The 15649-nt window shown below is 42.3% G+C and overlaps 1 protein-coding gene across 7 annotated transcripts in view; it reads left to right on the plus strand.

The window, feature by feature from the left end:
• Positions 1-15649, plus strand: part of APC (APC regulator of WNT signaling pathway) — a 2693590-nt gene that overhangs the window by 2334351 nt on the left and 343590 nt on the right. The gene's annotated exons all lie outside the window — the stretch shown is intronic.

The following is a 15649-nucleotide window of genomic DNA, read 5'->3' on the forward strand; positions in this document are numbered from 1 at the left end:
TTACCCGTCTTTTTCTTATCTTTTCACTTTGTGCATGAGGGTTAAACTGGGGGAACACTGGGACTAATTGCACCCTTCTAGGCTAGTACATGATATGGTAGGAGGTTCACATGTCTCCAAGAAGATGAAATTGAGATTTCTAGAAATGCACTGAGTATAGGATATATTAGAAGAGGGAATCCCAGCAGTTAGCCTCTGCAGATGGACTTCCTACAGGTTTGCTGATCTGCAGAGCATGTGTGCGTGTTTTTCCTCCTCTGTTCCACCTTTTTTATGTAAAACAGCATTTATCTAGCTCCCGACATCACATTCGTCTTAAAGATGTAATGCATTTCAGTTTTATTGTGAAGTGTTGTATTACTTATCAGAATATCATGTCTCCTTCCAGGTCATTTATTGGCACAAATACACCAAAGTATGTATAGGTTCGTTGCTAGTCATTTAGACCAGAGCTGTTTTTTTATCATGTTGTGAACCATACGTTAGTACTTGTTTTGAAGTAAAATGTGTAAATATTTTAAATGAAAAGTTTAAGCAACTGGTTAATTTTTATTTCTTTTTAAATTTATTTTTCCATTTATTACTGGTAAATGAGCCATCTGAAAGAACCTTATTCAGCCTTGTCCTGGGCCAGAGGTTGCGCAAGCATGAACTTAGCTAAAATATTGACCATGCATATAAAGACTTTTTTGTGTGTGTGTGGCAACACCAAATGCAAAATGCATACATTTTAACATCATAAATAAGCATATGTACTATAGACTATATATAGAAAGAAAACAAAATTGCATGGTAACATTTAATACAAAATGCGCACACCATAAGTTGTTGTGCATACATATAGAATTTGTAAGATATATATTATAACACACAAAAGCATGTAGAGTGGAGAAGCAAGTTTAGCAATTCATTTAGATTGTAGCACATATTGTGCCTAGTAACATGGATTCATTCTTCTACTCTAGTAAGCTCAGTAGCTAGAGAGATAGTAGGTTACATTCTGTTACAACAGTTGGCTGCTTTGGAGCTGGAGGGAGGTCGTAAGAGAAAGCACTTAAACATAAATGAGGTATAGGTCAAGACAGGTTGAAGGCAATTGATAAACCTTGGTAGAGAATTGTTAGAAAAGGCTGAAGAAGTTTGTCAAGTACTTGAACAGAATTTAATGCATCTGTAGGTTGAAAGTTACGTAAGATAGTTTTAAAAGTTCCTGTCTGAAGGTAGTTAGTGTACTTTGATATCTGATTTGGGGCAGAAGGGAATTACAGACTATGGATGCAAGCACTGAGAGGTCTTGTGTCTAAGGTAACTAATCCACTGCTGAGGTAAATACTGAAATTTAAGTGGACAGGGAGTTGTTTTTTTCTTAACGTTTTAGCTGACGCATGGCAGAAATTGGGGTTTAGTAATTTTTAATCGTTGTTGATATTAAGGCAGTGGACTTGTTTTGTAATTTGTAGGCAGTCTGTGCTGTTTATTAGGTTGCACTGATGCCTGTTTCATAAGACTTGGAAATCATATTTTATTTAAATGTTAACTAGTTGAAGTACCCTTATTTTTAGGCCACCGGAGGCTAACCATGTAGTGTGTGTGTAGTTGAACTTTGAACTCAAAAATCTTTTTAGCAGAAGATGTGTGTGTCTAGAAGTAAGGAATCTAATGATTTTGTATGTCTTTAAGTTGAGAGAGAAGTTTTCTTAACTATATATCTGATGTCAATTTTCATTCTGTCCTGCTTGGTTCAGATCCGATTCAGCCATTACTTTAGCTTGTGGCCAACAAAATACTCTTGCTGTCCTCTCTTACCCTCAGTGCACCAACCCCTAACATACCCAAATCTTGTTTACCCCTTTCTCAAATAGACGTAGTCATCTTGAGCGATATTTCATTTTACAATGCGCTTTTTTTCTTTATCTTTGTAAACTTGTTAATAGTAATCTTCCCTTCTCTTTACACTTAGTATTACATTAGTTACACTCTGTATTAGCTTAGTTGATATCGTTCATTTCTAGTTTTTTTCTTTACTTTACACTTTGTGTAATTCTCAGTACCCTTGTTGATAACTTTCTCTCTCTCTTTTTCCTTTTGTGTGTGCATTTATATGTATATAAAGCACTATCTTTTTATTTAATGTTTTCTTATTTTCTGCAGGATGTCTGAAAAAGACCACCTGGATTTAAGAAATGCTAAAAGTGTGGATGCAAATTGCCCTTGTCCGACTCCACACTTTATATGAATTGTTTGGGCCTGTACCACTTTCAGGTTGATTTGTACTATTTGTAAAAATTTTAATCCTTGTGCTATTGTGGACAGAAAAAATAAGCTGATATTGAAGGGTTTACTTCCTACCTTCTCAGAAGCTATTGTTGGGGATCAATCCCCCAAACCAAAAGCAAAGGGGTCCTCTACCACGTCTTTTTAAACCTTCTGGATCATCGACTGCATCTTTCTTGGAGCCTCCTAAAAAGAAGTATAAATTGGATCTGAAGGCCACTGCAGACCGACTACCTTTGGATCTGACAAAACCCTCCTCGGATCCAAGCATTTTGCATCTAAAGATATTACCCAGAACCAGATATTCTTCTATTTGGAAACCAGTACCTTCTACCTTTTTGGAACAAAAGTACTCTTACTTCCCCTTCACTAGCTTCTTCTCACTCTTCTAGTAGTTTCACCGAAGCTAATGTTGGCAGAATGATGCAAAGGTTTCTCTTGGCTGAAATACAGATGGGAGTTCTCCCGGCTCCTACCCCTTTGGGTCAGGAAACCCATCCTTCTGCTAGTGTGCCAATTCCAGCTCCTTCTCTGATCCAACCAATCATTTTGGAGCCCCTGGATCTGAAGCTGTCTCTGAGTGCACTGGCTGGGATGTCCTTGAAGCCAAATGATTCTCGGGGCTGAAGTGCCCCTGTCAGATCCGAGGAGTTGAGTCCACTCCCGAGTTTTTTTTTTTGAGCCATCTCTGCCCCTCAGATCCTCGGTATTGGACAGCTTGGCTCTGACTTCCACCACTGGTAGATTGCCTTCGGAGCAGAGGGAAGTGATGGGCCAGAAGCCTGGATTCTGAACTCCATTGTCTTCTTTCTCCCTGGAGTGAACTGCCTTTGAGGTAGTGAAGAGTGTATTCTGTGCTCCAGCAGGATGGATGGATCCTACCCCCTCAGATCTTCCCTCTAGATCCCAGATGTCTGTGTGCTTTGAACCACATCATTCTATGCCACATGGACAGCTATCTTAAAGTCTCCAGACTACCCAGCAGGGCTGTACAGTCTCTTCCCATACTTCACTGGAGCAACCCACTGAGGAAGTCCCTAGGAAGAGAAGTATAAGATGAGGTGCTTTGACTTCCCTCAGGAGTTAATCCACAAAGATACTGATTTCGATTAAGAAGGGTCTCAAAGAGCACCACCTAAAGACATCTTCATTTGGAGATATTCTTGAGATCCTTAAGCAGAGGGGTAGTGATAACCCTTCCCCAGAGGAATCGGCATTCCTTGGAAGCCTTTGGAGCTGGCCCATCTATCTTCTGGGTTTTTCCACCCACCGGTGAGTTCTTTGACTTGATCTCTAAGCAGGCATGGAAGGAGCCTGACTTAGTTGAGCCAGTCCCCAAAAGACCAGATAAGATTCTGGGTCCATTTGTAGATAGGGAATGCTGGAGCAAAGGAGTGCCTGTAGATGCTATGGTCATGGTGACAGCCACAAAGAAGGAACTTGCTGAGCAAAGTTCCTCTGTCCATCCCCCTAACGTGGAGTCTAGGGCATTGGACAGATTTGGGAAGCATGTGTATGCTTCAATGACTTTTGCAGTTACGTCGCTGCACTATCTGCACACACTATGAGCTGCAAAAGGATTTGATAGAGGAACTGTCAAAATCCCTTTTGGGGACTGATACTGCCAAAGCTCAGACTTCTGTGGGTTCTCATTTGGCTAACCTACAGTTCATTTCTAATTCATCCATGAAGCTTATCTCGCTTGCAGCTGAAGGTGCCTCAAGGGCATCAGGTTCAGGCATTTCCATTAGGAGGCATGCCTGGATGTGCTTACATGTTTTTTGTGGATTTTTTCAAGTTCTCGTTTGTCAATGCACCTTTTGATGGCAGTTTGTTGTTTGGCCCTAAAGTTAAAGATGCACTCTCCAGGTGTGAAAAAGACAGAAAGATCCTCTCTGCAGTAGGCTTACATTTTTCATCTCTTCAAAGATGCTTCTCTGGGAATCTGTGTGGAGGTCAAAAAATGTTCAAGAAGTCCCAGGGTCCTTTCCAAAATCCATATGGAGATACGTTCCCCCAGGGGCAGACGGGACTAGATGATGATGCCCATGCGGCAGAGCATAACCACAGAACCAGGGGTCAAGAGATTCTTTCTCCGATAGATTCTACCAGCGCTCCTGAAAGGAGGCCTGATTGTCCACCTCTGGAGGCAGTTGGGGATTATTTATCCTTGCACCAGAGAGCCTGGGTAGATATAACAAAAGATGCATGGGTGCAGAGGATTATTTCCAGTCAGAGGAAAGCAGCAGCACTAGAAATAAAAAAGTTGCTAGAAAAAGATTCATCCAAGAGGTCTCACCAGACCAAATAGAATCTGGAACTTGCTGAAGGTTCTTTTTAATGCCAAAGAAAACAAAGGACTGGAAATCAATTCTGGATCTCAGCGAATTGAACAAAGCAGTCTGACACGCACAGTTTCGGATAGTCGTGGTTCAGTCCACTCTGCCTTTTCTAGGCAAGGACAACTGAATGTGCTCAATATTATGCCTACTGAAGGTCTAGCACATAAAAATGAACAGACAATCCAGAAGGTATTTACACTTCTGGCTAGGAGCCAGACAATACTAGTTCAGAGCACTGCCCTTTGGCCTCACCACAGCCCCCATGGTGTTCACCGAGTGCATGGCAGTGGTAGCAGCTCACTTGAGACTGCAGGGATTCCGAGTGTTTCCATACTTAGATGACTGGCTCATTACTGCCCTGACCAGGCATCTACTAATAAGAGCGAGAGATCAGGTACTCCAGACTTTCTCCCTTCTGGGAATAACCATAAACTACTACAAGTCTCAGTTACAACCATTGACTGCTTCTCTTACTCTCTCAGGAATGCAGATGGTCAGTTTCCAGGTCAGAAAAATAATTCACCGTACCATAATTTCAGCCTGTTTGATTCTTCGAGCTCTGTGGTGAGGCCAAAGGGCAGTGCTCTGAACTAGTATTGTCTGGCTCCTAGCCAGAAGTGTAAATACCTTCTGGATTGTCAGTGGCCATAATTTTAGTTCCTCTAGCAAGATTTTATATAAGAATTCTTCAGTGGACATTAGCAACACAATGACTGATTATTTATCAACACGTCAGTCCAAATAAGAATCACTCAGGCATAGTTTCATAGTTTAGTACTAGGCTATCTGCCCTGGGTCATTTGCAAGCCTAACCCTAGAGATGTGGCTTTCGCCACCCCATGTAGTAGTACTAAGGTGTATAGAATAAATTTAGAATACTGTGCCTTTGTCTAGTAGTGACACATTGAAGATCCCTTTACTTATTAAAATTAGTTTACTGTGCCTCTGTCAAGTAGTGACACAGGGGTGATCCCCAGGGTAAACCTACGATATCCCATCCACTCGTCAAGATTTCTCTTGAAGAGGGTCAGTAAGGGGCTCTGCCTAACATTAACTGGGATTCTGTTCCAGAGTATGGGAAGCCTCTGAGTTATGAATCTGTCCCTCCAGCATGTTCTATTCATGTTTGTACTGAGGTTTAAATCTTTGGCTCTCGTGGTTTTTATGGATTTGGATTTTTTGAGGTGGAGCATGTCCGTCAATTCCTGGTTGGACATGGCCTTGTATGTCAGGCACAGATCATCTCTGAGCAGGCGGTATGCTACTGAATAGAGCTGGAGTTTCTTTAGCCTGGTAGCATATGACATATGTTGGAGACCCTTGATCCTCTTGGTGAGGTACTTCTGGGGTCTCTCCAGCTGTTGTAAGTGCCAGGTGAGGTACATACCAAATGGGGTATTGTACTCAATCATGGGCCTGATAAGGGAGGAGTACAGGAACACGATGACCTCCTTTGATCTGGATGTGAACCCCTTCATGATAAGGTGGGCAAGGTAGAAAGTCTTTCTAACCACTTTGAAAACGAGGGTGTCAAATGAGAGGTCACTGTCAACTTGGGTCCCCAGGTCTCTGATTACTTTTTCCGTACTCAGTGGGTTACTGTCTATGTGATAATTTCTGGGTACTTTGTTTTTCCCAAAGGGGATGACTATACATTTCTTGGCATTCAGTTTAAGGCCATGATTCCGGCACCAGTTGTCCGTTTTGGTGAGACCTTTCTGTAGGATGTATGTGTCAGCTGGTGTATCGACTATGGCGCCTAGTTTGCAGTCATCTGCGAACTTTGTCAGCCACAACCCTCCCATGTTTGCTTTCACATCTGAGAAGTAAATGCCGAACAAGAGGGGTCCCAGGACAGAGCCCTGTGGGACACCACTTGTGACTGGCTTTGAGTCTGACATGGCTCCCGCAATCTTGACTTTATGGGTTCTGTTCTTTAGCTAGTTTGCAACCCATCTTGTGACATATGGATTTACATTTAAGCTGTTTAGCTTATCTATGATCCCCGAGTGGGGTATTGTGTCGAAAGCTTTAGCCAAGTCCAGGTAGGCTGTATGGACTGCCTTGTCCTCATCAATGGCTCTAGTGACTGTTTCGAAAAAGTCAACCCGGTTCAAAAGGCAGGATCTGCCCTTTACAGAGCCGAACTGGGTGGGATCAAGTGTCTGTAGGTCCCCAATGTCGTTGTTTATGAGTTCCATAATAATTCTTTCCATAGCTATGCAGACCAGGCTGGTTAAGCTTATGGGGCGGTAGTTCCCAGAGTCTGTAGTGGAGCCTCCCTTGTGGAGTGGGACCACTGTTGCTGTACGCCAGTGTTCAGGTACATATCCTGTAGTAAGGCTAAGGTTAAATAACATTTTTATATGTGGGTTTAGCTCCTCTTGGAGTTCACGTATCACGCAGCCGGGGATACCATCAGGTCCCATAGATGCTGTGTTTTTTGCTTTGCTGAGGGCGGTTCTCACCTGGACATCAGCGATGACAGGGAGGTTACATTCAGCTGGGATGAGTATTTCTTCTTTTGGAGGTGAGGGAGGGGAGAAATTTCCACTGAACCTGTCTGCCAGAATGTTGGCAATATCTGTGGGTTCGGGAAATTTTTTGTCGTTGTGTACTAACTCTGAGCATATCTGAGGGTTTCTACCCAGGTTTCTAACATAACTGAAGAATGCCTTGTGGTTATCTTTAGTGTCCTTGGCGATTTTTCTCTCAAAGTTGGCCTTGGATGTTTTTATGAGAGAGAACGTAGCTTTCTACTAGTGCTGATCAGAGATGCCTTCCCTTTATGGGATTTTGCTCTGTCTTGCAGTAGCTTCCTTTTGTTATACAACTTGTTTATTGCTGGGATCCACTAGACAGGACGCTTTCCTTTGGTGGAGAGGGTCTTGGTTTTATTTGGGATTGCACGATCCATGCATTCTTGGAGATGTCCATAGAAAGCATTTGTGTAGGATTCAGCATTGTGGGATGTGGTTTCCATTGGCCCTGTGGGCTTAAATGATACCCTCTCAGTCTTGAGAAGTGTAAAGTCGGCTTTTGAGAAGTTTCTCACTGTAGTCTTTTGTGCTGGGGGTGGAGGTGGTAAATGTATATCCAGGGTGATTAGTTTGTGGTCAGATCTCACCAGTGAGGGGAATACTTCCGGTGTGGAGCATTTTGTCCCCATGTTTGTGATGATCAGGTCTAGTATATTATCCCCTCTTGTGGGAGAGGTGACTAGCTGTTCCATTGCATTTGAGTTTATGAATTCCAGGAACCTTTGGGGTAGGGTGTTAGGGCTAGAATAGTGCACCCAGTCTATGTTAGGGTAGTTGAAGTCTCCCAATATGATGGTATTTGGTGAGACATTCATATCTTCCAATGTCTTCAGGAAGGCTGAGTGGGGTTCTTGAGATTAGGAGGGTGGTCTGTAAAATGCAACCAGTTGTATAGCAGTTTTGCCTACGGTTAGCTGCACCTGGATGGTCTCCGATGCTTCATGAGTTGCCACTAACCTGGAGGTGTGGGTATCCTTGATGAATATGGACACTCCCCCTCCCTTTGTGGTTCGGCCCGAGTTTTGGGGCCGAAAAGCATGATACGAGGTAAAGCCTGGTAGCGCTGGTGTGCTCTCGGGAGCCTTGAACCAGGTCTCGGTTACAGCGCAGACATCGGTGTTCTCCATACTGAGGAGTGCTTTGAGAGCCTGCATCTTGAGATTTAGACTTCTGGCATTGAGCAGCATTACCCTTAATTTTTTTCCATTTTTGTTTTCTAAGGAGGTGGGTTTGTCTTTTGAGCCTTGCCTAAAAAAGGCACTATGGGGGTGGCAAGAGCCTTAGCCAATATCCGGAAGCCCAGTGGTGACAGGTGCAAGCCGTCCCTTGCGAAGCAGCGTGGCTTGTCCAGCATGTCATCCCAAGCAGACAGACATTGGATCCCCCTAGAATGACACCAGTAATTGAGCCAATTATTAAAGCTGATCATCTTGTCTTTGTATTGTGGCATCATTCTTGGTGAGGGCAAGATGCTTCTCAGGGTCAGGGTCATACCAGCCTGGGCTACATAATCAGAGAGCTCCTCTATGTCTCTTTTCATGTAGTCCAAGGAGGTATGTCTCAGGTCATTCACGCTGGCATGGACAATGACGGAGTCATATTTGTACGTGCTTTTGAGTGACCTGAGTGCGTGTGTTATATGGCGGATCCTAGCCCCGATAGGCAGCTTACCATTACCCTCTCCTTGCTCAGCCTGTTAAGTGTGACGTCAGTGTGCCTGACTATAGAGTCACCTATCACTAGTGTATCAGGCATAGTGTTTGGCCTTAAGGGCTGTGATTTATTGACACACCGATTTATTGAAGTATGTGTTGCATGTGTAATGTTTTGAGGTGGTGGATTTTTGGGTGTCTGCTTTGGGAGCCTCTGTTGTTTTGGTAAGTTTTTTAATAGAGCCTCTGAGTATGTTTTTGTGTTATTATGTGCTTGATTTGCAGTTGGGGTAGGTCTATGTGTGACTGGGTTGGTTGTGTGTGTGGTTACCTTCTCCTCCTGTCTGGTCTTGCCAGTCCTGAGTTGAGAGAGTTCAGCCTCCAGTTTGGCTATATAGTTGCATCTCTCACATGTATTTGTGTTTGTTGGGAGGAGGAGAGGGTTGTCTGTGTACATGAGACAATTATAGCATTGTCTCAGGATTCCCAGATTAACCAGCTGAACAGGAGAAGATGCTAGCAATCTACCACTCAACATGCTAGAATATTATAAGAGAGTGCTGTGCCTTTAAGGGAAGTGGTTTGGGTGGCAGTTGGATGTAGTGCTACTTAAGTTTGAGTGTGCTTACTTAGAAGAGAAGCTTTGAGAACAAGTGCTATGCTTATAATATAATGAGTAGACTGGTTATTCTAAGAGTAGAGCTTTCTAAGGGAAAATTTGAAGAGCAGACTTGGCGGAGCCAGAAAAAGTTTAACCTTGTTTAACTGGCGCTGCGCTATGCGCACAATCGCGCAAATGCGGATTTTAAACAGGGAACTTCAAAAGAGCTAGAAATGGTCCAAAACAACCAATTACTACAGCTCTTGTGCTGAGGTCACTCCCTCAGGGGACAGATAGTAGGCTGCTCAAGGCTCCCCACTCCCACTGGTGAGCAAAGAAACTTCCTTCTATCCAAGTAAGGTAATGGACAACACAGGAACTACACCACAGCCCAGAATACAGCAAAGCCTGTAAACTGCTCTGAACTAGTTGAGGAGAGGCGGGAAAACGAGGATTATTTTTTTGTTTTTTTTTGTTTTTAGATAGAAAACACACACAAATACAGAAGGCAGTAATAAATCAGTTACACAGGCTAGCACACTTTAGTGGGCAGCCTCAACAGTTAAATTAAACAAACAAACAACAGATTTTCGATCAATTTTCGACCAGGTAAAATTTTAAGTGCAGATACTATATAATGCAGCAAACAGTTAAAAAAACAGTATAAGCGTGTTCAAGATAAGCAAGAGAAGGTATTCCAAGTAAAAAACAGAAAAAAATACTTAAATCAGGAAAGTAGTCGCTTTTCTCCGATCTTTGTAGCTAGGACCACTCTGCAGGACCACGTGGAGCTGTCTCTGAGTAGTATAGCCAGAAAAAAACGCTCTGAGGCGGATTTTAAACAGGGAACTTCAAAAGAGCTAGAAATGGTCCAAAACAACCAATTACTACAGCTCTTGTGCTGAGGTCACTCCTTCAGGGACAGATAGGCTGCTCAAGGCTCCCCACTCCCACTGGCGAGCAAAGAAACTTCCTTCTATCCAAGTAAGGTAATGGACAACACAGGAACTACACCACAGCCCTGAATACAGCAAAGCCTGTAAACTGGTCTAAACTAGTCGAGGAGAGGTGGGAAAACAAGGATTATTTTTTTGTTTTTTTTGTTTTTAGATAGAAAACACACACAAATACAGAAGGCAGTAATAAATCAGTTACACGGGCTAGCACACTTTAGTGGGCAGCCTCAACAGTTAAATTAAACAAACAAACAACAGATTTTCGATCAATTTTCGACCAGGTAAAATTTTAAGTGCAGATACTATATAATGCAGCAAACAGTTAAAAAAACAGTATAAGCGTGTTCAAGATAAGCAAGAGAAGGTATTCCAAGTAAAAAACAGAAAAAAATACTTAAATCAGGAAAGTAGTCGCTTTTCTCCGATCTTTGTAGCTAGGACCACTCTGCAGGACCACGTGGAGCTGTCTCTGAGTAGTATAGCCAGAAAAAAACGCTCTGAGGCGGATTTTAAACAGGGAACTTCAAAAGAGCTAGAAATGGTCCAAAACAACCAATTACTACAGCTCTTGTGCTGAGGTCACTCCTTCAGGGACAGATAGGCTGCTCAAGGCTCCCCACTCCCACTGGCAAGCAAAGAAACTTCCTTCTATCCAAGTAAGGTAATGGACAACACAGGAACTACACCACAGGTATTCCAAGTAAAAAACTGAAAAAAAATACTTAAATCAGGAAAGTAGTCGCTTTTCTCAGTTCTCTGTAGCTAGGACCACTCTGCAGGACTACGTGGAGCTGTCTCTGAGTAGTATAGCCCATGCAAGAGAGACCTTTGGTGGTGGATTCATCAGATTAAATTCTACAAGGTCGCCCCTTTGTTTTTCCTCAGCACAAGGCAGTAACCATGGACACTGTCCAGACTGTTGGGAGGGCACTTCCTGGGAAGACAGTCTAAGTCACTTGGTCCCCCAAAGAGGCTAATGTGCAATGGAAATGAGAGCAGTGCTCTTAGCGTTGCAGGCCTTTCAAGACTCTCTCCCTTTCAGGACAGTTGCGATGCAGACAGCTTGTCAGCAGTCTGGTGCATAAACAAGCAAGGGGGAACCAGGTCTTACCCTTGGGCAAGAAGCCCTCAGAGTGTGGCAATGGGTGATCTCTTCCAACTGCCTTCTGATGGCAGTGCTTATCCCAGGGAAGTCCAGTGTAATAGCAGACAAATTGAGCAGGTCCATTCTACTGTCTCACAAGTGGTCTTTCAACATCAAAGTGACAGAAATGATTTTCCATCAATGGGGCCAACCTTGCTGCAATCTTTTTGCTTCTTCCCTAAACAACAAGTGCAGCAGCTTTTTTGCCCTGACCCCCCCCCCAGGACAATCATCGGGGGCTAGTCTCCTTTATGCCTGCCCACCAACTCCCTTAATTCCAGAATTTCTGCAGAAAGCTGCCTGGTTGAAGAGCACTGTCATCCTCATTGCACCTTACTGGCCTTGACAAATTTGGTTACCCTTCCTTTGGCCTCATCTCCTTTCCCACCTTGGATTCTGGATCTGATTCCAGACCTCCTGTCTCAGTCAACAGGCATGATTCATCCCGATATCTCAAATCTCAAACTAATAGCATGGTTTCTCAATTCCATTAATAGCCAAACAACAGATGCTGTCTTCCCCTCTCTGTCATATATTTTATCTTCCCGTAAGGCTTCTACAAGAAAACTTTACAGGAGTAAATGGAAAGCATTTGTTTTTTGGGCACATCAGAAACACATTGACTCCTCGGCTCGCGTACAAAGTCTCGAGTTTTTGACAATGCTTTTTAATGAGGGAGCTGGTTCCTCAAGAATTAGAGTTCAGTTAGCAGCAATTTTCAGCTTTCATATTGGGTTTGAAAATTCTTCTTTGGCCTCACCTAAGTTTTGTAAGGCCTTTTTGAGAGTCACTGTCCTGCTGAGACCCCCCCCCCCACCGTATAGACCCTGCTCCACCATGGGATTTTAATCTGGTACTGCAGGCCTTAATTCTTTCCCCTTTTGAACCAGCATCAAAATGTGATCTTAAATTTCTGACCTGGAAAACTGCCTTTCTAGTGTCTATTACCTCCGCTAGAAGAATTTCAGAACTTTAAGCACTGTCCTTTAAACCTCCCTGCTTGATTTTTCATAAGGGTAGAGAATCATTACATACCAGTCCTTCTTTCCTTCCTAAGGTGGTGTTAAAATCCAGTATTAATTCATTAACCTGCCAGTCTTCTTTCCTAAATTTATGAACAAAGGTGAAATATATGTTGCACTTCTTGGATGTCCACAGGCATTTATGTTTTTACTTACATAGAACAAAAGAATTAAGAACAGAGATCAAATATGTGTTTCCTTTACAGATTCTAAATTGGGCAAATCAGTTGCAAAGGTAATGGATGACATGTGCAGCTGCAACTTGGGGCAGTCCTCATACCTTTGTTACTCATTACAAACTAGATCTGGTCTCAAGGGAAAGAGCAGCCTTTGGCTCAGCTGTGCTCAGGAATATCCTTCCTTAGAATTCCCCTGGGAATTTAGGTAGCTGGGGACTCTGTCCCAACAGTTGAGGATAGAATGAAAATTAACATCATCAGATAAAGTTATGTACTCACCATAACGTTCCATCTGTGTTGTCCATTTTCAGTCTTCCTCAACTCCCCACCCACCAACCTCCAAGATTGATTTCTGGAAAAACGAGAGTTTATAAGGACATCACTGTCCTTCATGTTGAGCTCCAGGTATGGCTTCTTCTGCTAAGATTTTTATAATAGTACTTCCTACTCTATATCAAACAACAAACAAGATCTCTGGCATGTTTGGAGATTGGTATCTTACGGGTAAGGGAGGAACTAGAGAGTTTTTTGGTGGCTGTGAGCTAAAGCAATGGTCGAGTCGGATCCAAGGATCGGATCCAAACCCATCAGTTGAAGAGTGAAAATGGACAACACAGATGGAAAGTTATGGTGAGTACATAACTACTTTTTACTAACATAAAGGATGTGAAATGGAATGAAGTTACAGCCAGTGAAATTGAGAAAGGCTTGTAAATGGAAAACTCCATGTCTGGATGCCGTACACAACTATTTGTGATTTAAACCAAAAGATTAAAGGCTAATAACTGTAGCTCAAAACAGTGGGGTATGTGCACACTGGTTCACGAAGCCTATAGAATAGGTGGGAAATACAGATAAGTGCAAGTTCTACTTGATGGAACTAGAAAGAGTTGCTCATGTGACTGCTGGATATAATATACTTAACCTGAAGGTGTACTGAATGCATAACAGTGTGTCAAAATTGTTACATTTGGCAGTGTGCAAACATTACAGTATACACATAGCTGAGATGCATTAACCACAAAGAATTACTGAAAATGAAGAAGCAATGATCACATGGAGTCGGTAAAGTTAAGAAAATAGAGGATTTCCAAGATGGCTACACATTGATTAGCAGTTGATTTGAGTTTTCTCAGTTTGAAAACATAAAATATGAAAAAGCACCAGTGAAAACTCACTTTAGGTAAAATGTGGTTGATGGCTTTTAATTACACTGCCTGGATGCCAACAAAAAGGAGCTTTGGCGAACTTGACAGGAAGTTAACTTGAAAAGAAGAAGGGAGAAGAATCCTGCAGCTGTTCAGCAAAAAGCAGTTCACGTTCTTGGTACAGGACATGGTTTCCAGTAATTTAGATAAAAAAAAATTAAATCCACACAAAGGTATTTAAAATAAATGAAACAATAAAAGGAATATATCATCTCAAATAGCAGATGGCTGGAAAAATTGAAGCTTTAAAAAGCTATTCAAATGAACAGCAAAAACAGATGCTGAAGGTGAATAAAAGGATGGCTGAACCTGAGATTTCTGAAGAAAAGCTGTTTCAAAAAATTGAGTTAGAAGGGGCACACAGAGAAAATCCTAAGATTTTGTTGTGTATCAGAGAAATTAAAAGGAAGAAACCTGTATTTTTTATGAAAGTGATGATAAGCAACAAGACTGGTGTGTTCCACGGTAGGGTTTGTTAATTGAAAGGGGACATTGTGTGCATTCTCCGAACCTGGCCATGAGAAAACAGCCAAGACCTATATTAGTAAAGATGCAATCATACCACCAGAAAGCGTTGCTTCTAACAAAATTGTGGCAGAAAGGAAAATGTTTAAAAGTTGGAGACAGAGTGTTTGTGGGAAATGATTATTCAAAGTACGCCATTCAAAAGAGGATAACATTTATCCCAACAACGGGAATGTTGAGAGGCAGATGTGAGATTCAAGCTGCTTATGTAGATTGCATGCTGTATTGTAAAGTAGTTTTGTATGGTGTGCAGTCATGGCTATTTTAAATGTGAGGTGAGGGAGTCTTATCAGTGACTGCTGTGTATGTTAAAAATGTTAAAGCAATCAAGTAATCAAGTACTTTTTCTTAGTTGTAATATGCTTGTCACTGTAACAAAATAAGAAAGACTGGACAGAAGCTGCTGTTTCCAGCTGTCTTTAGAATAATTTTTCTGGGGGATAAAATACATTTTCAGATACAGAAAAGACTAAGGAGGAAACAAAAAAGATTATCTAACAAAGATTGACCTAGCAAGAAGGGGGGGGGGGACTCTGCTTCTCATTCTTATGACAATAAAGCCCATAAACTTTGTCAGGGAAATATTTTCCATTGTTCCAAAGGAAAGTGAACGAGAAACAGACAGAAGCCAAGGAGCTGTCTTGAAGAATCTGTAGTACCTTGGACTTGAACCAGAGGTTGGTGTTGGGAAATGGAGATGACCAGGAAGAAAGCCAACAACACTGAACTTAGTGAATAAATGGGAGCAACTGTAAAGCATCACTGTCATTGGATATAGGAGTATACATGTGAACTATGGCTTTGCAAGAATAAGTGGGAGAGAGAGATAGACTGTAAATGTGTTGGCTTAAACATGTTTGTGAACTGTAAAAATACAGTACTCTAATTTATCCTTAACGTTTAGAAGGACACTGAATGGAATAACTGTAAAATTTTTATTCATGTTAATGATGTTGCTGTTGTCTTTTGGCTTTTCCCTGTTAGGGGTCGCCACAGCGGAACTCCGGTCCGCTAATGATTGGCAGTTTTTTTTTTTTTTTTTATGGTGTCGAGTTGCCAGCCCGATGCCCAACCTTCAACAAAGGCATGCCCATTCAACGCATGTCTTTCGAACGCCCATTCAACCGTGGGGAGGACATGCAGACTCCACACAGAAGGCACTCCCAAGCCGAGAATCGAACGGGAGAATCTCTTACTGTGAGGCAA

This window comes from Protopterus annectens, chromosome 2.part2, assembly GCF_019279795.1.
Source record: "Protopterus annectens isolate FY-2018-M chromosome 2.part2, PAN1.0, whole genome shotgun sequence".
NCBI classification, from domain to species: domain Eukaryota; kingdom Metazoa; phylum Chordata; order Ceratodontiformes; family Protopteridae; genus Protopterus; species Protopterus annectens.